The following is an 18,702-nucleotide window of genomic DNA, read 5'->3' as shown; positions in this document are numbered from 1 at the left end:
AATTAGCAGAAGCTGTATGCCGACAGGGGTCGGGTGGAGAGACAGTTCGAGGTAGGGGACATGGTCTACCTACGATAACAGCCATACCGACAATCGTCACTAAAGCAGAAGGGGGCTGAGAAGCTCAAGCCCCGCTTTTATGGGCCATACAGGGTCATACGCAGGGTTGGACAGGTTGCATATGAGCTAGAGCCGCCCCAAGGCAGCAAGATTCATAACGTTTTTCATGTATCATGCCTGAAAAAGGCATTGGGGCAGCAGGTGACAGTGACAGATGAGCTACCACCCATGGATGACGAGGGGCATTTGGTATTGCAGCCGAAGGCTATCATTTATACCAGGGAGAGGCAGCTGCGGAGGCGGAGCAGGACAATCCGAGAATTCTTGGTGAGGTGGAAGAATTTGCCGGATGAGGATGCCACTTGGGAGAGTGAGAGGATCTTGCAGCATCCATCACTTCAGTTGCTTGAGGACAAGCAACATTTTGCGGAGGAGACTGTGATATTCCTAATTAGCTATGGCTAATTGGAATATTCGATTTTGTTCAATTTTTGCCTTCTATAGTTATTTGTAAATAAAAAATGAGGAAGGGGGACATAACTCACTTAGAATAAAAAGTCACTTTCTAGGTAGCACAACGTTGTGATTGAAAGGGGAGCCAAGGGGACCAAAGGGCGACGCAGAAATGGAGCCCACGCAGACACATGGAGAGACTGCGCAGGAGGGAAGAACACGTGGCAAGAGGAGAAATTGTTGACACCTAATCCTTGTGATTGGGTGAATTATTGTAAATAGATAAATAGGAAATATGAACAGTCATCGGGAGACGAATTGAACAGTCTCTCCCTCATGTATATAATGAGGACCTACCTGATGGAATAATACAGTCAAATTATTTCTGCCTTATGGAGTTACTGCCTGGCCTGACATGGTATCAGAGCCAGCTCCTTTTTAGCTCTTGTCCCTTGTAACTCCCTTGTCTGCTCTCATATACCTGCGCTGCTCCTCCATACAATTAGTTGCGCCCTCTGTCTGCCATATTCCTTTTATACAGACCTGCGCCTGACATTCACCTGAACGATGCAAACGTTCCTCTGCCTGACACTGCCAGCGTTGTCCATGCTGTTCTGACATGGTTTCATAAACGTTTCAGAAGAGTTGTGCATTCACCTGAACGATACATAATGAATCGCTGCTCCACGCTGAAACGTTCCTCTGCCATATTCTCTGGTGTCAAAGCGCTGCATATTGCGCTGCCCCTCTTGTGAAAATCTGCAATTGAACATTCATGGCTTGGGTCAAGAAAATAGGCCCCTCGATTTGCATTTGCCCTTGCTGCCGCTGCTCAATCTACAGCAAATCCCTTTTATAGCCTCGCCTTCCCTTTTTTTCCAAACCATGGTTTCATTCGTTCTGCAAACTAGATGGCGGAAATGAGGATTGAAGTCCTGCTCCGGTGGCCCGTTGGTAAATCTGTGCACTGTTAAGTGGAATGCTTTGGAACAAGTTTCTGTCTGAGAAATTCTGCCAGAAATCGACGACGCAGGTAACCTATTTAAAGATTTGTGGCGCAGAATCGACTCAAAAGCATGGAGGGCGCTGTTGGACCTTACAATGGCCGCATGTTGTTTGGTAATTTCTTGGCGCACATTCGATTTTCAAGCTGGAATCTGCAAGTGTAGCAAACCTGAGGAAACCGTTAAATAATGTTTTCTTAAATTGTAATCCCTTTTATGAAGACAGAATGGCATTTTTAAGTGGTGAAAAGATTATATATACAAAGGGACGTATGATAATTGAGTTTTTTATATAAAGGGGACGTATGGCATATACATATATAATGGTGGATTTATATGAGGTTTATATGAGATTTATATGAGATTTGTATGGTGGATTTATATGAGGTTTATATGAGATTGATTTATATGAGGTGGATTTATATAATGATGGATTTATATGGGTCACATGGTGGATTTGAAATCTTTTGAGAATGCCCTTTTGAGTACAATTTTACTGTATATTGGCAGAAGTATTTTTCTATCAGCAAAAATAATTTTTTTTACAGAATGCATTCAATCATATCCATGGTGGGAATAGTCCTCATTGGCAAGGAGAACTATCCTGAATGGTCCCGGATGATAAAACACACCCTCATTTTCAATGAGTTGTGGAAAGGAGTGTGTGTCGGAGAAGGAGACAATGAACCAGTACAGCCTACCTCAGACAAAGAGCTCGTCATTTGGGAAAACAAGAACAGCAAAGCTTATGCATTAATCGCTGCATCTGTAAATGAAGGGGTGAGTCGCCATATTTTGTCATATTCAACTGCCTTTGAAGCCTTACAAAAGCTGAAAGAACTCTATGACTCACATTCTGCACTTGAAGTTGTTCAACTCATGATTAAACTCTTCACTCTTGAACTGCAAAATAATGATCCTCTTGCTCTTGCATCTGAAGTAAAGTCTATAATGCATGATATCAAATCCACTAAGGTTGAATTGGATATTCCTCTTATCGCTTTTCTCAAGGCACTTTATCCTACTTACTCCAATTATCTTGAGTCATTGCAAGCAAATGGAAATCTCAAAGATATAACCTTTGATTCTCTTGTGAAAAAGTTTGTTGAAAGAGAGAAAGCTTTTGGAAAGAAGACAGCCCCTGAATCTTTTGAAGAGGCTGTGTGCCTTGCTCATAAAGAAAAGCATCCTGCTCAAGATTCTACAAGAGGAAGAGGTGGTCGAAGAGGAAGAGGAAGATATTTCAGAGGCAGGGGGGGCAGACATTCTCAAGGAGTAAAGGCAGATTTGCACTGCATTCACTGCAAAAGAAATGGATCACATGATGCCTCTACATGCAAGCTACCATGGGACAAAATTGAGCAGAAAAGAAACCAACAGAAAGGTAAAACTGATGATACAGAAAAAGGTAAAGCACCTGAATCCGCTCACTATGTTGTGGCACAATGTAACATTGGAGTAAATGAAGATTTATTTAATGCTTCACTTGCTTCTTGGAAAAATGATTGGTTGCTTGATTCAGGAGCAACCTGCCACATGACTCATAGAAAAGATTTTTTTGAAGATTTCACTGACAATGTTGATTGAGCAGTATACTTTGCAAATCAATCAAAAATCAAGCCATCAGGGCTTGGCACAATCAGGCTTAAACTGCCTGGTCTTCCAGACTTTCTTTTGCATCATGTTCTATATCTCCCACAGCTCAAGAGAAGCTTGTTGTCCTTGGTCCACATCCGCCAGCAAGGTCACTCCATTCATATGTTTGATGGCAAGCTTGAGGTAAGAAAAGCATCTGACCACTCACTTGTCATGAGGGGAATAGAAGAAGAAAGGCTTATCAAGCTACAAGGAATCTCTGCGCATGCACAACATTTCTCATACAGTTCTCATCATGAAGAAGGTACACTTCCATCAAGTTTATTATGGCATGCTAGATTTGGACATTTGAACTATGACAGTCTCCGCTTGTTGAAGAAAAATGGTGTTGTTGGTTTGCCTACAATTCCTAGGAAACTTAAGCAATGTGATGCTTGCATTCTAGGAAAGCATAGCAAACAGTCTTTTCATGATTCACATTCAAGAGCACATAGAAAACTTGAACTCATTTATTCAGATTTATGTGGTCCAATAAATGTCCATCTAATGCTATTAGAAACAAGACTCCTTATGAAATGTGGTATGGACATGTTCCTTCGGTAAAACATCTCAAGGTCTTTGGTTCCACCTGTTATGCTTTCATACCAAAGGAACATAGAAACAAACTTGGTGCTAGAAGTCGTAAGTGTATCTTCCTGGGGTATTCAAACACCTCCAAGGCATACCGCCTCTATGATGAAGTAAATAAGAAATTTGTTGTATCTAGAGATGTAATTTTCCTTGAATCATCCAAAACTGACAATGTTGTTGAGCGGCAACTTGATCGCTTGGATAGATTCGCAAAAGCAAAATCATTTCAAGAATTTGATAATTAGATTCCACATCTTGAAGGGGGGATTCCTATGCTAGATCAACATGTGGAATCTTCTTCTAAAGAACACTCTCCCCCGCATGAAACTCCAACAATGGATGATGCTTTAAGCGATGTAATTGATAGAATTGGGAGACTCAATTTTGATTCAGTCCCAACTCAATCAACGGAGCAGCCTAGACCATCTGAGAAAGGTCCCCCAAAGTGGCTGACAAAGACACTTGAAAGTGTTCATCCTGATGAAGTTGGAAAGACAGGAACCAGAAATGCAAACCGGCAAAATGGAGGTGATGTAGATGACTCTAATTCACCTGTTGATATGGATGTTTCTTATGATTGTGAATTGAACTTGTCTACAGACTTTGAACCAACTTCCTTCAAAGAAGCTGCTTCTCATTATGAATGGAAAGAAGCGATGCAAAAGGAGTATGATGCCCTCATAAAGAACGGCACTTGGAAGCTGGTTGATTCTCCATTTGGAACCAAACCAATTCGCTGCAAGTGGGTCTACAAGAACAAGTATAAAATTGATGGCTCACTTGACAAGCACAAAGCTAGGCTTGTGGCAAAAGGTTTTGCACAGAAGGAAGGGGTCGATTATGAGGAGACTTTTGCCCCCACAGCAAAATGGGCTACCATCCGGACACTCTTTGCACTAGCAGCTCAGAACAGTTGGAAAGTCCATCAAATGGATGTAAAAACTGCTTTCTTGAATGGAGATCTAAAAGAGAATGTTTTATGTCCCAGCCTAAAGGATTTGCTGTGAAAGGACATGAACATAAAGTATGCAAACTTGTGAAGTCCTTGTATGGCCTCAAACAAGCACCGCGAGCCTGGTATGAAAAACTAACTGAGCATCTTCTGAAACTCAATTTCAAACATTTTGATCTTGATGATGCAACTTTATTTGTCAAGAAAGTTGGCAAAACAGGTGTATATCTTGTGGTATATGTAGATGATCTTTTGATGACAGGGAACAATGAAAGCTACATTGCATCCATAAAGAAGAAATTGGGGAAAAGTTTTGAAATGACTGATTTGGGCTATATTCATTACTATCTTGGCATTGAAGTAACCCAACATCCAAAGTCCATATTTCTTTCTCAAAAGAAATACATTGGAGATCTGTTGAACAGGTTTGGCATGACAGAGTGCAATCCTCTTGCTACTCCAATGGAACAAAACTTAAAGCTCACATCTATTGAAGGAAAAGAATTTGAGGATGCAACAAAGTATAGACAGCTGGTAGGAAGTCTCAACTACCTAACTACTACCAGACCAGACATTTCGTTTGCTGTTGGAATCCTCTCCAGGTTTATGCAAAAGCCTTATGAGAGACATTGGTCTGCTGCAAAAAGAGTTCTAAGGTACTTGAAGGGAACTCAAGACTTTGGAATCAAGTATACACAGGTGGACGACTTCAGTTTGATTGGATACTCTGATTCAAACTTCGATGGAGACAAAGAAACTGAGGTATCAACTTCAGGATATGCTATGAGTCTTGGATCAAGAGCTATCTCCTGGAGATCACGCAAACAATTAGTTCCAGCAGATTCCACAACAGAAGCAGAATACGTGGCGGCAGCTGAAGCAACAAAAGAAATTGTGTGGCTCAGGAAAATTCTTGAAGGTTTGCAGGTAAAACAAGTACAATCAACTCCACTCATGATTGACAATACCTCTGCAATAAAGTTGGCCAAGAACCCAAAGTTCAATGATCAAACAAAGCACATCAATACTAAATATCATCTGATTCGACATCATGTTGAGGCCAAAACAATCCATCTCCGTCATTGTTCCACAAATGAGCAAATTGCAGACATCTTCACCAAAGCGCTTGGAAGGGAAAAGCTTGAATGATTCAGAATGATGCTTGGACTCACAAACATCCCTTCAGATTAAGGGGGGAATGTTGACACCTAATCCTTGTGATTGGGTGAATTATTGTAAATAGATAAATAGGAAATATGAACAGTCATCGGGAGACGAACTGAACAGTCTCTCCCTCATGTATATAATGAGGACCTACCTAATGGAATAATACAGTCAAATTATTTTTGCCTTATGGAGTTACTGCCTGGCCTGAAGGAGGTAAGCCTAGGGATTGTGAGAGGCAGAGGCTATAAAATAGAGACGAGCCCCCTCATTTTGGATCATTTAGTTATGTGCATTTTGAGCTAGTCGTTTCGACTTCTAAGCACGCTGGCTGTTTAGCTAGTCTGCAGCACTGTTTAGTGCATTGAGTGTCTCCGTTCGAAAATCTCACCCTTAGCCCCGGGGGACTTCGAGTGCCTGCTCGGGCAAGGTATTTCTATCGGTATTTCAGCAATAGTTTTATCAGCATTTCAGCAACAATTTCATCAGCATTTTGGTGGACTGCGCAGCACTTGGAGAGGGACGCAGTTCTGTTTGGTTGTTGTGCTGGATTGGGGTCTTGCAAGTGGGTTTTTACTTGGGGATTGAGCAGGGGTCCAGCTCTTGTCTCATTGGAGGATTTTCGCAGGGTTTCAGGCAGAGTTTAGAGGGGTTTCTTCAGTGGCAGCGCAGGGCATTGAGGAACTGCGCAAAACCCCAAGAGGGTGTTTTTCGGGGGTCGGCCATTCCAAGAAAGCTTTCTAGGTTTTTCTAGGTTTCTTGAGTAGAGCCCGAATGCAGAGTTTCAGCTTTTTCCGAAGAGGGGAGCAACCCCAAATCATCATTTGTTTTCTAGCAGCAGCAGCATCCACGCAGAGAGGCCATTCTTATCATTCTGAGAGTATCTCTTCACTTGCCTTGTGCAAGTCGAGGTGCCATCTGTCTAATCACCTCTTGTACTCATTTTATTGCTCAGTATAATAAAATGGCTTAGCATTTCTCGCTGCATTTCTTGTATCTGCTTATATTTCCAGTTTACATTATTATATGTTCTTCCACTGTTATTTTATCACTTCTGGGTTATTAAATCATTTGCACATAATTGGTTGGAATTTTTGCTGGGGTTTGAGGAATATTCTGGGTTATGAATATTACACTTGAGCACAGGTCTCTCTATCATCCATTTGGTCTCTCATTATTCCTTCAAGCAAGTCATCATGGATGATTCGTTTACCCCGTGTCATTTTACTGATTTTCTCCATGATATTCCGGAAGTGGCCATTCATAAATTGTCTTTGTTCTCAGGTGGTGATTCAGTCGTTGTTAGAAAGCATCTATGCAGGTTTACTCATACAATGCTCATATATTGTAGTTCTCCCCAGTATGATCATGAAGATGTCAAAATGCGTCTATTTGCCTTTTCTTTAGAGGGTGATGCTTTGAATTGGTTTAATAATTGTCCTGAAGATTCTTTCGCTTCTTTACAAGACATCGTCAATGCTTTTAAAGATAGATATGGTTATCAAGGTAACTCGCCTTGTGCCCCTAAAATTATGCAACAGAATGAAAGTGATCTTGTGAAGGATCCAGCTGTCGATGAAAGATTTCAAGACAATTCTCCATATCAAAATGTGCCATCCACTTGTACTGTTGCAAGTCAAATCCACGATAGTGGACAAACAGGGACAAATTAACCAACTAAAGCAGTTGGTTAAAGACATGCAGTTCAGCCAAATGCAGCTGGTAAAAAATATGGAGCTTAATCAAAACAAATTTGTGACTGATTACGTCAAGGATATGAGAACTTTATACACTCAACTGGAAAAACATGATGAGGAGATGGAAATCATGAAAATTAAACACTCGATCACGTAACCACTGTAGTAGAAAAGTGTGCTCAGAATATGGAGAATATGAGGACCGACATGCAGAAGGAAATGGAAACCATGAAAGCTAATCATGGCAGAGATATTAATTCCATGCAAAGCAAATTATTAACTATGGATGAAGAAATGACCATCATGAGATTCAATTATGATAATCAGTTAGCTACCATGCAAGAAAATCATAAGAAAGAAATAAACTATATGCAAAACTGTTTCATGGGCATGAAAGCAAAGAAAGAAAAAGTAATAAAAGATGTGGAAGTTGGTTAGATGGGTATCCTGAATAAGTTATTGACCATGGAGGAAAACCATACCAAGGAAGTCAGTGCTATGAAGGTTGTACAGTCTAGCCAGATAGATGCCATAACAATACAGGTACAGAAACTTCAGCATCAGTCAGAGGATGAAAGAAACAAGGAAACGTCAACAGATCAGAAGCCTCCTTATCTGCTGCAGCAAGTTCCATCTTATTATGAGGAGGTCATTTGTTCCATTGAAAAGTGGTTAATTGAAGGTGACCCGGATAAAATTGAAATTGATAAGAATCAAGTTGATGCTCACATGGTTAATCCACCAGTCATAGAAGATCAAGTTATAACTCATGACACTTGTGAGACTGATCCATCATTCTTGACAGAGTAGATGCAAAATGAAGAGAGACATGTCATGAATATCTTACATACTTCATCTGAGAGTTTTGAAGCAAAATGTTCCACATCATCAGTGATACAGCTTGCCACAAAGAAAAAGCGCAAGGAAAAGAGAACGAGAAAGCCAATTGATGCATCAAATGGTCGTGAGCAACTTGATTTTTAGATAAGAAAAAGTCCTACTGTATGCAGGATTGGACATGGCACGTCCGAGAAACAGCTGACAGATTTGTCTGAAAGCAAGCAAATGCTCAGTATGCACTATATTGAACACATCTGATGCCATGGGGCATCTTTGTATTGTATTTCTAACCTTATGCCCTGTTATTTCAATATTTCATTTTGTAGTTAGATTTGTGTTTTTCATGTTATTAGATTAGTTAATAAATGAAGAGCTTATATCTTTCATGTGCTTAACATTACATGATGATTTTTGGATGGACGCTACTTGTGTTATGTTGTGTGTTGCGTGCATGCAGATTCTGGATTCTCACATTCCTCCAGTGCAGCAACATGTCCCCAAGTAGAGCCAAATGTTGACCACTACGTGTCAATGACCCATAGCAGTACACCCCCCTTTCTCGCAGAAGGGATAGTGTCTGATCGATGTGTTTGTGCCATCCAGCTTGATCATCATCTTATAATGTAAACCCAGTCTGCATGTGTATAATGTAAATAATCTCAGCATATCCGTGTCGTGTATGTAATTACCTAGGTAAACCTACTTTTCTGGTGACCATCTACATTTCGGGAGGTTTTTTGTCTCACCGATCCACTCTCAGATGGTCAGCAGAGTTTTCCTTCAACCTTACCCCAAAGCCGGAATAGATTGTCACTGGGATCTTAGGGGAGTCCTAGTGTTCTAGATCGAGTCTATGTAAAAGTGATTTGGGAATAATCCTAACTATTTGGTTAGGTTATTTTATTACAAATTGTTTGATCTGCTAAATTATATTTTGTGTCGCAGAACTAAGTAGTCTGTGAGTGTCTTATGCAAATGGGTCTTCTCCCTTGAGATGTAAAAATGTAAAAATCATGATGTAAAGTGTCTTGAGACTTAGAAAAATAATTTATCCCCTCATAGGTTAGTTAATTAAATTTTCTGGCCAAAATTAATTAAAATCCTAAGCCAGAAATTTAATTAATTCTAGGTCCTAGATAAATTTAAATTCTCCGAAGGAAAAATGTGTTGGTCCTTAAAAATTAAATTTTAAGAGGTCCAGGGACTAAGGTAAATTGATTATTTTGCTAAATTTTAAGCCTTTGGTCCCTGGGGTTAAGTCAAAATCAAAATTTTGAAGAAATTAATTCAAAAATTTAATTTTTGAATTAATTAAAATGCATTTAATTGAAAATTTCGAATTTGCTCAATAATTTAAAATTTCGACGGATGAGATTAAAAGAAATTTTGATCCTCATCAACGGTCGAGATTGCTTTGACAAGGATCAATCGAACTAGCCGTTGGAGGATTTATCTTTAAAAAGGAGGTCGTTGTCAGTTGAGATCATCCGATCTCTAGATTGTGTACTAAGCTCTCTTGTATGCAAAAGTCTTTGGGGTTTCAACGTGCTGTAATGTTCCACTTCATGATTTTATGGTAACATTGTTTTAATTTCTGCTTAATATTATGTGAAAACTATCAATCAATAGCTCTCTTAGAATAATCTGAATACAGGTATCTTATTCAGTTTGTTGGATCTAGGGTAACATTTTTAATTTTTATTGAAGTAACAGGTATCTCTATTTCTTCAGAATTTTATTGTTATTCTATTTCTCTACTTGATTTGATGGTTGATCTAGTGTTTGCAGAAGATCTCTCAGGTTCTCATTGACCGTTTGGGGATAGTTCTCGGTTGAACCAGCCAACTGTCAACACATATTTTTTGAAGAGCCTACTTCATATAAGCCTCAGGATTTATCTAACGTTAATCTTTTTCCTGCAGGGTGTTTTTGGGCTAGTACCTCCCTAAAATTTCAAAATCTTTTAAATATTTTGTGGAAATTTTAATAGATCTGGCTATTAAGAGCTTTAGATTATCAGATCTAGGAGCGGAGTTGCACTCATACTCCTCAGATCTGATAGATCTGTAAATTATTTGTATAGCTCTGTTATTTACTTATGTAGATCTGAAATTTTGTAACATAATTTTGAATTTTAACACTTGGGTTTTTGGGATTTTCTCTATTTTTGTACATATTGGGTATTGGGTTTTCTCTTTTCACTTGTGCAGAAATAGATTTGAGAAATCAGCCAAGAAAATCTTCAGATCTGAGCTAGATCTAGACCCTAGATGGCAAGATCTCGGCTCAAAGATTGTTTGCAGGAATAGATTTGAGAAATCAGTCAAGTAAATCTTCAAATCTGAGCTAGATCTAGACCCTGGAGGGCAAGACCTGGGCTCAAAGATTGTTTGCAGGAATAGATCTTAGAAATCAACCAAGTAAATCTTCAGATCTGAGATTTTTCAAGCAGATCTGGGGGTTTTGAAATAGATCTAAGCCCTGGAGGGCAATATCTTATCCCAAATCTTTTTACAAAGCCAACCATTAAAGATTTTGCAATAAATCTGAAGATCTGAAGCAAAATAATTTTTTCAGAACAAGGGTTTCAAGTTTTGGGGCTCCTAAGCCCAAATCTGCCTTCTTCTAGCCCAACGCTAGTTCTATTGGGCCTAGTGCTAGCTCTCATTGGCCCTAGATTCCCTTGCTCCATTTCTGATTTGAATATTTGATTTTCTGAAGCTAATCATTGGTGGGTTTTTGCAGAAAATTTGGTAAAAATTTGTTTCAGATATTGAAATTTTTTTGGCAACTTGGGCAAGTGGTCCTCAAGGCCTAGGGCCTAAGGGTTTGATCTCTAAACCATCTTTTTCCTCACTATTTGCTACAACAGTCATATATTGTTAAAATTGGCAACTAGGGCCAAACTCCATGTGGGTCATCTTATTCATGGCTGATAATATTTTTATTAGATTCCTCTCGTTGAGAGGTGTAGGATTGATCTAAAGATCATCCGATTCCGATAAGTATTTATGGAGATATAATTTATTTTGATTATGGAATAATTATCAAGCCGACCTATAACTCATGTAGGCTCAGAAGCCCAACAGTCGCATCTATTCAAACATCAACAGTTATGTATAAATATAGGAAGACTTTTCCTCATTTGCACTCACTCATCTCATCACATCTCTCTCTCTCTCCTGCGCAGAAAAGAGACTCTCTCTCACACATGTGGAAGGAAGGTGCAAGTTTTAGGGCTGCAACTGCAGAATCGAAGTTTGACCAGCTTTGACCACCGTACGATTGTGGAAGCGGTCTGTGCCATGCTCCATGATCAAAGACTTCCGAAGTTTCTATAGGCCAAAGCTGCAAACACCGTCGTATATGTACAAAACCAATGCCCTCATCAAGAATTGGGTTCCAAGACTCCTGAAGAAATGTTCACCGGTAAGAAACCTGACATATCTCATTTTAGAATTTTTGGAAGCCCTGTATATTTTCATGTGCCGAAAGAGAAAAGGAATAAATTGGGTGCATCTGGAAAGAAAGGAATCTTCGTGGGCTATAGAGAAAATACTAAGAGCTATAGAATCTATGTCGCCGGTCAAAGGGAAGTCGTGATTAGTCATGATGTCACCTTTGACGAAGATATGGCTCTCAGCAAGGTCGACAATCTTCCGACTTTGAGGAGCTCTCAAGAAGCCGACACCAAGGAAGCGGAAGAAAAGGATGATGAAACAATGCCTGATGTGGAAGAACCCATGGATCCGATTGATCCTCCTCCACATGAGCCTTCCTCTTCTAGAAAGGGACCTTCATGGCTTAGGGGGCTACTTGATGATGCTGAAGGACATGTTGTACCCCAAGGAACCTTCCGTGAAAGTAAGAAACCTAACAGGTATCAGGGATACCTGACCATCATGAGCACGATCATACAAAATGAGGCTCGTTTTGTTGCTCGTGGCTTCTCCCAGAAGGAAGGTATAGACTATGATGAGATATTTGCACCTGTTGCCAGATATACGACCATCCGCTCAATCATAGCCCTTGCGGCTTCACAAGGATGGAACCTACATCAGATGGATGTCAAGACCGCGTTGTTGCATGGTTCGATCAAAGAAGAGGTCTACGTGGAGCAACCCGAAGGATTTGAGATTTATGATCGAAAATCTCATGTATGCAGGTTGAAGAAGGCTCTCTATGGGCTGAAGCAAGCACCTCGAGCTTGGTATGAGAGGATTGATAGCTACTTGATGAAGCTGGGATTCACTAGGAGTGAAGTCGATCCTAACCTTTACTTTAAGGTTGAAGATGACAAACCTCTCATACTGGTGCTGTCTGTGGATGACCCCTTTCTAACAGGTGCAGACCCTCTCATTCACAAATGTAAGAGGGAGTTGGCTTCTGAATTTGAAATGAAGGACCTAAGACCGATGCACTATTTCCTAGGACTTGAAGTGTGGCAGAAGCCAGGGAAAATTTTCCTATCTCAAGGAAAATATGTGGTGAAGATATTGGAAAGATTCGGTATGGTGGACTGCAAGCCTGTGACTACCCCGATGGAGCTTGAATTCAAGAAGTTAAGCGGTAGTGCTGCTAGACCTGTTTTACGAAATGCCACCGAGTATCGGCAACTCGTCGAAGCATTAATGTTCTTAGTGAACTCCCATCCAGATATATGCTTCGTAGTCAACACGTTAAGTCAACATATGGTTGAACCTCACCACATACATTGGATTGGTGCCAAGAATCTGTTGAGATATCTTTGTGGCACAATTACCTATGGGTTAAGATACACTGTCGGAGATGTAAGACTACTTGGATACACTGACGCTGATTGGGCAGGCAATGTGGAGGACTGTAAGAGCACTTCCAGGTGTTGTTTCTCCTTGGGATCTGCTTCGATATCCTGGATAAGCAGGAAGCAGAAGTCGGTGGCTTTGAACACCACCGAAGCAAAGTATATTGCTGCTAGCATGGCCTCCTGTGAGGCAGTCTGGTTGCGAAAGCTCTTCAATGAGGTGTTTGGGTTTACATTGGACACCACCGTGATCCTATGTGACAACCAGAGTGGGATTCGTCTGTCAGAGAATCCCGTATTTCATGATCGCTCCAAGAATATCGATATCAGGTACCACTATATTCGAGATATGGTGCAGCAAGGAGCTATCAGGCTCCAACATATCGGTACAGATGAACAGGTAGCTGACATTCTAACAAAGCCCCTAGGGAAAGTAAAATTCTTGACTTTCCGAGAACAACTTGGTGTTGTTCAAAGACCCTCCGATGAGGGTCCTGTATGATGCAATGAGCTCTGGGAGCTCCGGGGGGTGCGGGGTACTTCTTAGAGCGACATATGACCACAGGGTGATTCACTATCCCCTGGTGGTGCACATGTACACCCCATGGCGACTATGTAGCAAGATGATTGGTTCTCCTATGAGGTCTCGATGATGTGTTCTCCATGACGACTATGTAGCAGAATGATTGGTTCTCTTGTGAGGTCTGGATGATGTGTTCTTCATGACAATTATGTAGCAGGATGATTACTTCTCCTGTGAGGCCTGGATGATGTGTTCTCCATGGCGATTGTGTAGCAGGATGATTAGTTCTCCTGTGAGGACGGGATTGATTAAGTTCTCCTGTCAAGGCATCCTACCCATGCAGTCTGGGACTCATGGGAAGTACCTCTCATCTGATCAATGAGCAGAGAAATGAGGATAGGGACCATAGTAGTACCGATGGACGCATCGTTGTATCTACCGTACTCCCTACGCTAGAATGACCTTCATTGATCTGGGATCAATGATACTGGTCTGGGACCAGTGGTAGGAGTTGTACCCACTATGACGCTGACTTCGGGTCGGTTGACACTGGTCTGGGACCAGTGGTAGGAGTGGTGCATACTATGACGCTGACTTCGGGTCGGTTGAGACTGGTCTAGGACCAGTGGTATGCACGCGAGACTACCTTCGGGTCAGTGAAGCATTGGTCTGGGACCAGTGGTAGGAGTGGTACATACTATGATGCTGACTTCGGGTCGGTTGAGACTAGTCTGGGACCAATGGTATGCACTCTGAGACTGACTTTGAGTCAGTGGAGGATGATACTGGTCTGGGACCAGTGGTAGGAGTTGTACCCTCTATGACGCTGACTTCGGGTCGGTTGAGACTGGTCTGGGACCAGTGGTACATACTCTGAGACTGACTTTGAGCCAGTATGATACATCCTCGATCATTTCTTCCTCTTCATAATTCGGACAAAGCAGAGCAGAGCAGAACAAATCAGAACAGGGCATAACAGAACAGAGTAGAGCAAGCAGGATAGAGCAGAGCAGAGCAGGGGTCAAGTTGTACAAGGCAGTGCATTTGATGGATGAATAGTAGCGACCAATAGACAGATTGCAGATGGAGTTCTCCCTAGTTGAGAGGGAGTGTTAAAATTGGCAACTAGGGCCAAACTCCATGTGGGTCATCTTATTCATGGCTGATAATATTTTTATTAGATTCTTCTCGTTGAGAGGTGTAGGATTGATCTAAAGATCATCCGATTCCGATAAGTATTTATGGAGATATGAATTTATTTTGATTATGGAATAATTATCAAGCCGACCTACAACTCATGTAGGCTCAGAAGCCCAACAGTGGCATCTACTCAAACATCAACAGTTTTGTATAAATACAAGAGGACTTTTCCTCATTTGCACTCACTCATCTCACCACATCTCTCTCTCTCTCTCCTACGCAGAAAAGAGGCTCTTCTCTACTGCGCAGAAAAGAGACTCTCTCTCACACATGTGGAAGGAAGATGCAAGTTTTAGGGCTGCAACTGCAGAATCGAAGTTTGACCAATGTTGACCATCAGTCTGCCTCTCTCAATTGCGCTGTAGGTCCATCTGGATCTCCTCTGAAGGCCACATTTTTTGGGGGTGGAATCAAGCCAATCCGACGGTCAGGTTGCGAGATATTGTTTGCCCTAGTTTGGGACTGATCTAAGGTTCGTTGTTGCTGATGTAAATCAGATTTATGTACTATTTCTCTCTGCTGAATTATTGAAGATAAAGGAAGATTTGATCAAAGGGTTTCCCCACATTGGGGTTTGTCCCTTGCTAACCACCACATCTTGTGTCTCTTGTCTTGGCTTGTTTTCTGTCGATCGTTTAATGTTCTATCTGCACTTTACTTTATGTACATGTGATTGCTAATCTGTGGATAGTAATAAGAAAGATAAGTAAATTGTTATAAGCATGGAACATACCATAAATTAACATATATCTTTCTAATAGTGGTGAAAACACATCTAAGTGGTTTGAAATTAACTAAAAAAATTGCTAAATACATTAATAAGTCATTTATATTTGATGTGTATCAAGAATTTGGCCTAGATCTACATTTTGGGTCACTGTTATCTCTGAATAATTATGTTTCTAAAGTCTGAAATATAACAGTGGAAAAATTTCATGTGGGTTAGCCTAAAATTAGTTCCTAAGTTATCTAATACATTAAGGAATTAATTTCTTGAGTTGGTTATTCATTATTAGACTTATTTCATGTTTTAATTGCATGCTGTAATAAGTATATCAGATCTGATATAATTCCGGAAATCACATCACAACAGGCTGAAAATTTTTGATAATTCATGTGGGCAAGTTTGGAAAAATTTCGTTAAATTTTTGGCATAAAAATATCATTGATAGCTTACTGTTTTCATTGTCATATTACTGCTGTCATAAAGTTTTTCTTACTACTATCCTAAAAATTAATTTTTGAAAATTAAGTACTCTGTCATGGAATTGTGATAAAATGCATATCCTTTGTTTCATAAACTAAGTATTTTTTTTAGCATTTGTTGACATTGATATCGAATTGCAAAGTTGTTTTCGTTCTCTTTGAGCTAAATTGTATCAAGAAGATTTGAAATAAGCCGGTGTTTTAACTATAGTATCTTCAAGAGTTTATTTTCTAAGTCTTCGTCTAAAAAAAGGCGAGAATTTCATTTGGGTAATGGAAGGCTTCTGCGGCATAAGTGTTTTCCCATTCTCGAGTCTAACTTCATCTCATCTTCCGGTGCATTTGCATATAAGTTAACTTTGCATAGATAAAATTTACTTCCAAGCATAAGCTTGGTTGATAAACAAATAGATCTCCATCCGTCTTTTCTTGAGAAGCTTGTTTTAATAGTACTTAAAACGCTGACCTTGCAGTCGTCAGAGCCACAGTTCTCGGCAGCGCTGGAGGCACCGGGTATGTTAAAATTTCAGGAGAGGTATCATTAATCACACCTTAGTGTGCTTCTCCTCATCTTCTCTCTACCAATTACTACGAAATCAGGCTCAACACAAAAAGGATTGAAGGGTTCACATTAAATAGGCATTTAAATAAAATTAACCAAGATTCTTGCATCTCACGTTAGTTTTAGGATGTGCATTTCATATAAAATAGTCGTTCATCTAAGCAGCAGTTGCTAATCGATTACTTGGTCTTAATTTCCCTAGCAAAATCGTTGACTCTATAGGGCACTAGTATCAATTGTTTAAAATCTAATCAAATCCTGTAAGTCTTGCTAAATCTTAATCAAGTACTTGATCGCTTCACTGTGTATCGCGAACTGGTTGGTTCCCAACTAGTTCTTCTTCATTCCACTTTTCCATAGGATCTACCCCCCTTAGCTTGTTGTAGGGAGACAGCTTAAACGGAGAGATTGGGAATCAGAGTGACAACCCTCGATCTGAGCCGTTGTCGCGGTGCCTAGATATTCTGTGCGACAACAGGTGGCATTCGAAGTCCACCGAAGAAAGGTTGAGCTTCTTCCTTGGAAAAACTCTTGTGCTCAACAACACTATGTGACTCTGCTAAACAGCTAGAGCAACCATGTAAATGTCAAATGATCAAAAGTCCCAAATGATGTTGCCTTCCTCTTATTTATAATTGCTGCTCTCTTCCTTCATGTGGGCCCCTTCACCAAGCAATTCGAGCTCCCTCCTTAGCCATTCAAATTTCTCCATCAAGGGGGGTGCATATTTCATGGGGAAGTGGCCCCCACATTCCATTAAGGAAATAATTTCGACCCCCTCGTCCTAAGTACTTTTCCCCCAAAACTGCATTAGGCCCCCAAAATTGACAAAATTGGCAAAATTGTGATTTTTCTTAGCAAATTATTTAGGAAGGGACATTACATATTTAAATATAATTTCCAGGTTGCCTTGATGATTATTTTCCCAATTATTATTATCACATAAAATAGGAGCTCCACATTAATAATAATATTTCTTTATCCAGTTTGTTTTTTTTTTCTTTTGGGGCAAGATGGGCTTTCCTTTGGGGCAGTAGGGTTTCCCTTTGGGGAAGTTCATCCTGAAGATGCCCAAATTTCAACAAGATCTATTAGTGCTATTATGTTTTAGACACCTAATTATAACTACACTAGTAGCATTGCTTGTAGGAACAACCTCCACCAATCCAATAAACTAATCTGCAAAAGTTAGAATCCAGTCATGACCATTACCAGAGTTTTCATGCATCTCACTAGTAAAATCTAAACCTCACTTGTAAAATCTAAACCTCATCGTTGAAAAGGAGCTTCAACTACTACAAGTTCCAAAGGCAACACTAGCAACCTTTACTTCCTTCCAAACCATTAATAAGGTTGATAACTTCTAACATGTTGGTGCACATCTGAAAAGCTAACCTGCTATATGTATCTAGTGTGATGTAGATTTGGCTAAGAAATTTCCACTACATACTCCATTATGCAAATCTTTTAAGATCTCCTTTGTTTCATTCAAGTGGATGCATATCAAAACTACACCATCTGATTCTTCTACCGGATTCCAATCTGAATCAACCAATATTTAATAATTTGCAACTTCGAAGATATACATCTATTATTTGTTAGGGAATCACAACAAGAATGGTTATACAAGTAGAAAATATTGACCTAGTACAATTCATTCTCATTACATTCGCTTGCTCAATTACCTAGAAATTGGATTCTGTCATCAACTTGGCAAGTTCTTTCCCTCAAACCAACTTCATACACTTTAACCCAAGATCAAAATGTTGGTTCTTTGTAATCCATCCTCTTTGTCTTCCTACACATTGTTGATGTGATAAAATCTCCTTGACGATGGGATGAGGAACATAAGAAGCTACCTCTGAAATCCAAATACAACCCCATAAATGCTTAATGGATTTGAACTAAGGCATAGGCCGCCTCTCCATAAGAGTATAATTCTATTCACCTCCCCCCCCACCTTCAAGTCTTGATTCATTCAAACCAGTTTTAATCAATTTACCTCAATTGACCAAAAGCAATCAAAATTAAT

General features: G+C 40.1%; 1 protein-coding gene across 1 annotated transcript in view; it reads left to right on the top strand.

Annotated features, from left to right (window-relative positions):
• Nucleotides 1-18,702, top strand: part of LOC149227725 (uncharacterized) — a 429,088-nt gene that overhangs the window by 261,643 nt on the left and 148,743 nt on the right. The gene's annotated exons all lie outside the window — the stretch shown is intronic.

The sequence above is a fragment of the Pinus tabuliformis genome, chromosome J, assembly GCF_031772625.1.
Source record: "Pinus tabuliformis cultivar Carrire ecotype Pingquan chromosome J, CPIR1, whole genome shotgun sequence".
NCBI classification, from domain to species: Eukaryota; Viridiplantae; Streptophyta; class Pinopsida; order Pinales; family Pinaceae; genus Pinus; species Pinus tabuliformis.
Note: the sequence above shows the minus strand (reverse complement) of the source record. Positions and strands in the feature narration are given on the sequence as shown.